Source organism: Hibiscus syriacus, unplaced genomic scaffold (genome assembly GCF_006381635.1).
Source record: "Hibiscus syriacus cultivar Baekdansim isolate YM2019G1 unplaced genomic scaffold, ASM638163v2 tig00111957_pilon, whole genome shotgun sequence".
NCBI classification, from domain to species: domain Eukaryota; kingdom Viridiplantae; phylum Streptophyta; class Magnoliopsida; order Malvales; family Malvaceae; genus Hibiscus; species Hibiscus syriacus.
This window is the reverse complement of record NW_024063222.1, coordinates 465,262-472,615: the sequence shown is the minus strand read 5'-3', so window position 1 is coordinate 472,615 and position 7,354 is coordinate 465,262. Positions and strand designations below refer to the sequence as shown.

At 33.6% G+C, this 7,354-nt stretch overlaps 1 long non-coding RNA gene across 1 annotated transcript; it reads right to left on the bottom strand.

The window, feature by feature from the left end:
- Nucleotides 1–1,400: 1,400 nt before the first annotated feature.
- LOC120173553 lies at nt 1,401–1,916 on the bottom strand. Its single transcript, XR_005521078.1, has 3 exons — nt 1,758–1,916; nt 1,523–1,678; nt 1,401–1,440 (listed from the first exon to the last, which is right to left on the bottom strand). It is a non-coding gene; the product is annotated as an uncharacterized LOC120173553 (long non-coding RNA).
- Between the last annotated feature and the right edge of the window lie 5,438 nt (nt 1,917–7,354).

Genomic DNA, 7,354 nt, shown 5'->3' with positions numbered 1-7,354 from the left:
GCGTGGAGATGTCATGTCATCGTCCCATAATGGATTAACGGCAGGGTGGCATTTTATTGGAGTTAAACATTAACATCGGTTTAAAAATTGACAAAATTAAACGTCAGTAGTATTTCGAGCCCACACTTAAAGGTGAGTGGTATTTGAAGTAGTTAACCCTAATTTTTTGATTCTATTCTAGGGTCAAATTGTTTTGAACACAAAATATAATTTTAAAATTTACCGTGGATTATATTTCAATGCTGTATATAAGTATTACATTTACAATTACTCATAATTCAAAAAGAGTGTTAAGTTCATATAATAATTGAAGTTTATACTTACATTTATATTTTAAATATGTGTTTAACGTAAATGTCAAGCTATATATATAATATATATATATATATATATATATATATATATATATAACAAAGTTATTTTGACATTTATTTTATAATGTAATTTATAGATCAAACTAATATGATTAAAATGATGATATGGATTTTATAAAACCGTTATTTTTATCAATTAACAAGTAATAATATTAACGCTTAACAAACAATTACCGGTGTAATCAGTTTCGACCTATTGATAACATTCTAAAAATAGATGATTATTATTTAAATCAAAATAGAGGATCAAATCCCAATTTTCGAATTGTTAAGGGATGGAAATCATAATTAGACCATTGAATCTTAAATTCATCAAAATACTCGAATCTGGCATGTTACCACCCGATCCGATCTTATAATATCAACTTTTTGGATATTTAGATTCCTAGACAAGTTCTATGAAGGAGAGAATCAAAATCAAGGTCATGATATAGTCGAATTTAAGATAAAAATCTCCGATCTAATCTAATCTAATCTAATCTAATCTAATCTAAGATAACTATTATAATGAGGTCTATATATTTCTTTTCAATTATCTTCCCATCATGTTGAATAAAAATAAAAAAAAATATTAATACCAAATCGGGTCGGAAGAGGGTCATGGCATCACCAAAGGACAAAGCATAATAGGGTTGAGATGATAAAATAAATAACTTATATTGTCTCGTGTCGATCCCTAATTTCAACCCATTAGAAAGACTAAAACCATAATTAGAAAATTTCTAGTATGATGCTAAGCATGTTCTTGATTCATATCAAAAGTCTTCCATATTTTTTTATCATTACAATTTTGATTCTCTTCCATTAATTCAACTAAGCATAACAGCTGTGAGCCTGTGAGTTAAGCTGAAAGGTCATAAATGATGTACATACACATCTATGTATATGTATTTCTATATATTCTCTTCATTAGTTGGTAGCGTACAACCATTGATGCTGTATTTTTAAGAGCTCGTAGTAGGTTAGAAAGGTACTTACCTACTGTGGCTTGAGGATGTTTTGAAGCTATTTTTCTAAAGACTTCTTTCCAGCTATCATTTGAACTACTCATTTCTGTTGTTGAATCCTATATACCATCAAATTGGCCGGAATAAGTACTTAATAGTCCTAACAGAGAAGTGGTTTGAATCATGAACATATGTATGTACCATTTGGTCTTCTGGTCTTGAGTTGTTTAAGAGATCTCTAAGGATGCTTATGAAAGGAGTAGCTCCGATTCCTAGTCCACGAGGAGGAGAACATCGTAATTCCGGTAGTCTTGTGCCGGAGCTCCGTACGGACCAGCGACGAGTAACTTAGGTTGGCTGCACCAGTGAAGCACATTACGTTGATACTCGTAAGATTTGAATATAAGAAGTTTTTTCTCACTAGTGTAGTTTATACCAGTTGTGATCAATATATCCAGGGCCACCGAATCTAGCTCGGCCAATGACGAAAGGCGAGTCGTTAACTTTGGTGAAAACCCGTTTCAGTTCCTGAGTCCAATCTCCGACTGTCCGGATATGAACACTAAGATACTCGTCTCGAGGTGCCGAGGTAATATAAAATGGGGAGATTGATGGACACTGTAAGAATATGTACTGCCCACTTTTGTACTTGAATCCTTGCAGTTTTGACTTGAAAATGCTGAGACATTTCCGGGTAGTACCGAAACCTGCACATCGAGCTCGAATGGTTACCTAGTTTAGCTAAAGACTAGAATTTGTAAAGAAACAACTAAAACTTACCTTAAATAATTTTACTGAATAATGCTCTGCTCTACTTGTTTTTACACTACGCTCCCCTAAGTAAAGCAGCAATGGACACATGAAAATCCATGTCTGCAAACAACAACATAGTTAGTACTAGGTCAAGTTGAGATGCTTGTTTTTGGTTATTAATCTAAAGGGAACTACGATGCTGAAGCTCTTACCGATTTCTGATACCACTGGTGTGCCAAGTACAAGAATGTCCCATGGATCACCAACAAATTGTACACAAGACCGAGAAGGTGATGGGAGTACCAGAATGCATTGAAGCCTGTCAATCTGTTGAACGGCACAGGGAATCGCAGAACGTTCTTCCGGAAGTGACTCGTTGCTAATATAAACAAAATGGACATGTGAATCACCATGGCAATCCCCATCACGCCTAGAATACTGATCAAAAGCTCCATATACGTCGGTCGCTTGTCCTGACTGAAATCAGAGGCTATGAGTGCGAATTTCTCGGTAGGGGAATCGGTCAGGCTGATGAAATCACAAGCTAAATGGTTTCCTGCATGAACCAAGACCCCAATGGCTATTGCACACGAAATTGTCTGTCCAAAACAGAGTGCAATTGTCTGCTAAAAAACAATCATTACTGAATAAGTTTCGACTTTCAATCTACAAAGCTCATACAAGTACACTGTAAATCTCATTTCTTACCTTGTGGAAAATAATGCTGCTGTCGAAAGGGACGAAGGACCTTGCTTGGGTCAATCGAAGCCAAGTCAATGTGTTTCGACAAACGGGTAGAAGAACCAAAGCCATGTTGAGCTTGAGTGTCTCGGCAGCACCTTTTGCGGTACATAAACAATACCCCATGACTTGAAATGCAGCCCTGTTTCTGTACTGCATGAATTTCCAAACGAAAAGGGTAGCCATGGCCATAATCCAAAGCAACAAAACCCATCCCCTTCGCCAGTTTTCCAATAGCAAACACCGGTGTAGACACTATATTTTATCCGGGTTTGGATTTTAGTTTGTTTTGTTTCATATGTACACATGGAGTATAACTATATATATAGATATTAATTATAATTAAACTAAATATAAACTTGTTTTGTTTTGTTTTTTAGGTCCATTACAAATGCTAAACACAAATACAAATCAGACCACAATTAAATCCAACTAAGGCCCAATGGATGCAGAGGCCCACGTGAGAAAAGAAAAAAAAATAGAATTTCTAAACCTTAGAGTCAGCCGCCGCCTCATCTCAGCCATTGAATCTACTTTAGATCTAACGAACCAAATCACATCATACCAAAAATTAGGGTTCTCATCCCTAATGACCAGCACTACCGCTTGTGAGGAAAAGCTCGATCCGCCCACGCATGCGCGTCCACCATATCCCGACAGTATCAACAGAAAAGTCGCTCCTATATGGTTGTCAGGTGGCTACCTCGACATGTCTCGACCCTCGGATGAGCATGAAGAACAAATCAACGGGGAAAGGTGGCTCCTTTCACCCCTTTCCTCTCTCGGCCATACAACAAAAAAGCAAAAAGAAGTTTATTTCCTTTCCCTTTTCATGTAAACCGAATGGGATTATAAAAACCCCACCAAATAGTGTAAAGATCACGGAAAAACCTTTCGGAAAAATCAATACAAATAAAAAAAATTCAGATTCAAAATAAGAACCAGCCAAGGTATTTTCCTTTTTTTTCGTGCTATTTTTTACCATTCGAAAAAAGCAACTAAAAGCCTAATAAAGCTAGAGTTTTTATCTTAGCGTGGGTTTTCCTCATCGGAATAAGGGCCCCCATCGAAAAAGATGTAACCTTTAGGGTCGTAAACTGCTGGGAAACCAGGTAGTTAGTCATGTAGGGGGTCTTATTTTGTTTTTTTTGTAGATTTGCTAAAAAACAAGGAAAGGTGGAAGCTTTTAGGGGTTGTCTGGTTTGGGGAATGTGGATTCCCATGGGAATGGAATCCATATTCCCCCGTTTGGTTGGCCGGGAATGTCATTCCCGGTAATGTTTTATTACCAATAGTGGATTTTTTTGGGTATATTACCGGGAATGCCATTACCTCCATTCCCTTAGGTATTGTTGGATTACCAGCGTTTTAGACTAAAATGCCCTTAATTTTTATTTTCAAAAATATCATTCTTTTATCATTGAATAATAAAAATTCTACGAAGGTTAAATTACAAATTTATCCTTAAACTATTTTATATTTACAAAAAAATCTATAATTAAAATTTTATATGAAGTGGTTAAAATAAAAGTTTACTCTTTCATTAAACCTTTTATATTTTAATTTTGTAAAAAAATTATAAAATTTTATGAATTTAATTTTTTTAAAGAAAGTATATAAATATTTTTCAACTTGTTAAAAAACAAATATATAATAAGGACAATTTGGTCAAATATATATTCCAATAATCGTTTATTCCTTTAACCAAACACGTTAATCTTACATTCCTGCTAAACCAACCAAACACAAAATACAACATTCCAGTAATCCTATTCCCTGGTAATCTTTTATTCTCACTAGTAATCTTACATTCTATGAACCAAACACACCCTTAGACTTTTAGGTTGAGTTCGGTGTCAGTCGGCCATCGGTGGTGGCGGTCGAAGAGTAAAGGCCACCGGGAATGGTGGTGGAGGGTTTTGTTTAGTTTCGGTCAAGGGAAAATAAAAGGGTTTCGTTTCCTTGTGGGGGTTTTTTGGGTTCGCTCTTGGTTAGGGTAGAGAGGATGGGAGTCCAAGGGGTTCATCGGAACTGGTTTGGCCACAGATGTATGGTGGCCGATTGGGTTTTTGCCCTTGGGTAAGTTTAGGCCGGTGAAAGAAGTAGAGAGGAAAAGAGAGAATGATATCTAAAGGGGCTAGGCTTTTTTACCCAAAATGGTTAAAATGAAGTATATATAAGCTGAATAAATGGTGAAATCACGTATACCCCTCCCCTTATGCCATGTTTTTACATTCTTATCACCATATCCATGCACTTTTTTATTTTGTTAATTTTGGCACCTTATTTTTAATTTTTTGCAATTTAGTTACTACTTTGTTACATTTCCTGTTCATTTATTTCGATTTCTGCATTTTATTTTTGTTTTTTTAATTTAGTCACTAATCTACTAACATTCTAACATTTATTTTATCGTTCGAATTAATATTCTAACTTTTATTTTATTGTTCATACTAACATTACTAACTTTTGATTTTTATTGTTATTACTAACTTACTAACATTTTAATTTATTGCACAAACTAACCCGCTAACTTTCTAACATTCGAATATTCAATGACCTTGTGGTGACCCGCGCTGGGGGATGATCCACATTATTTATGGTCCGGGTTAAACGGTTAAAAACAACCCTCTAACTTTTAAATTTATGCAATTTATTTCTTTTTTTTATTTTGTTTATTTTCTAGCACTTTAAATTCCAGTACTTTATTTTTCCGCCCTTTAATTTTCTTGCATTTTATTTCAGTCATTTTTTAATTTCCAGCATTTTATTTTCTATATTTGCATTTAAGTATATTAACTTACACTTCATTTTATTTTAGTCATTGATTTTGCATGTGGTATATTTACATTTAATGCCTATACTTTTTATTATTTACGTTCCAACCTTATTTATTTATCCTCTTACTTGGTTGGTATTTTAATATTGTCTGTTGCTCCCTCGTTTATGCTAGTAGGCTATCGATGTTTGACTTGTATTTTAGATTCGAAATCGAACTTAGTTATCTTTATTAGCGCTACCTTTTTATCACACATCTATATTATTATTCAAACTTTATTTTTTATATAAGTCATCATTTTTTGTATATGCAAATAAGAAACTTTTGTTTTGGGGGAGATCTATGAAGACATCTCCCAACTACAAGGGAAAGTGTCTTTCGAAGATTTTTCGCACAAAATTTTTTTATTCGATAGTTTTCTTTGTTTTACTTTTTTTAAAATTTTTTATCTCATTCAAATTTTATTTTATTTTATTTAATTTTATTTTTATCTTTGATATAAGGAAAATGTGAGGTAATGTCTTTTTGTGAGGGGAATCTATGGAAAAGTCTCCTAACTACAAAGGAAGTGTATTTCCGAGGATTGCTCGCACAAAAAGACATTCTTTTATCTGAACATTTCTAAAAAGTTAATATAATACTATTCTCTTTTAAACTATGTCATCTATAAAATTAAAGATACATCATTTTGTGAGGGGAATCCATTAAAAAGTCTCCTAACTATAAATGAAGTTCATTTTCAATGATTGTTCATACAAAATAATGTGATTTCTCTTATAAAAATAATATATTTTTTTTGGGGTTAAATAAATAGCTTTATTCTATAAAAATATATTTTGGGTTCTTTAATTTTTTTACCCACTGCATTTATTATTTGTCAGCAAATTTTTATTTCCCTATTTACAAAAGCAACATTGTTTTAGTTTTTTTTTGAAAATAGACATTTTTAAATAAATTCGAATAAATAGAAGGATTGTTTAGGTACCAAAATTGGGCGTTGTGGGGGTGCTCACCCTTTCTCACATGTAATCGACTCCCAACTCTTAAAATGAATTTTTGGCAAAACGCATACCAATTTTTCGTTTTAATGATTTTTTTGAACTCATTAAAATGATATTTTAGGTTTTCAACCTACCTAACTTAAAGGTTGGTGGCGACTCCAAAATCAATTTGTTTCAAAATTATATTTCATCGCCTTCCCCGAATAAATTTTTTAAGTCTAACGAATCCTCGAGGGAGACGTTATGATAGCTTGGTGACTCCGCTGGGGACTTAGAGAGTCAGGCCGTAAATGATTATACAATGCTTTTATTATTGGGAATTACAAACTTAAATTTTATTTAATTTATGATCCTTTTGTTTATTTTGAGTTTTAACATATCATGCATTATTCTATTTTTAACTAATTGATCTTTGATTTTAGTGGTCTTCAGGTTTGGAAAGATTTTTGGAACTTATGAAAGTGTTGTCTTTTTTCGTGTTTTTAAAGGTTTGTGAGTTTCTCCTCATACACAACACGTGCATTTACATACCATAAGTTCACTTAAGAGCTTTGTTCCTTTTAAGTTAAGGTGAAAACTTAGCCTACATGAGTTGATTTGTTTCACTGCATGAGTTTTAGAAAGTAACCTTTGGGGTTCATATACCTTATGTCTACGTGAAATAAATTGTTTCTCCGCATGGACACAAGGGAATGTATCCTCTCGAATTGAACTCGATCTGCACGAGCCTGTAATGGGCCAGGATGAGGGTTTGGCAAC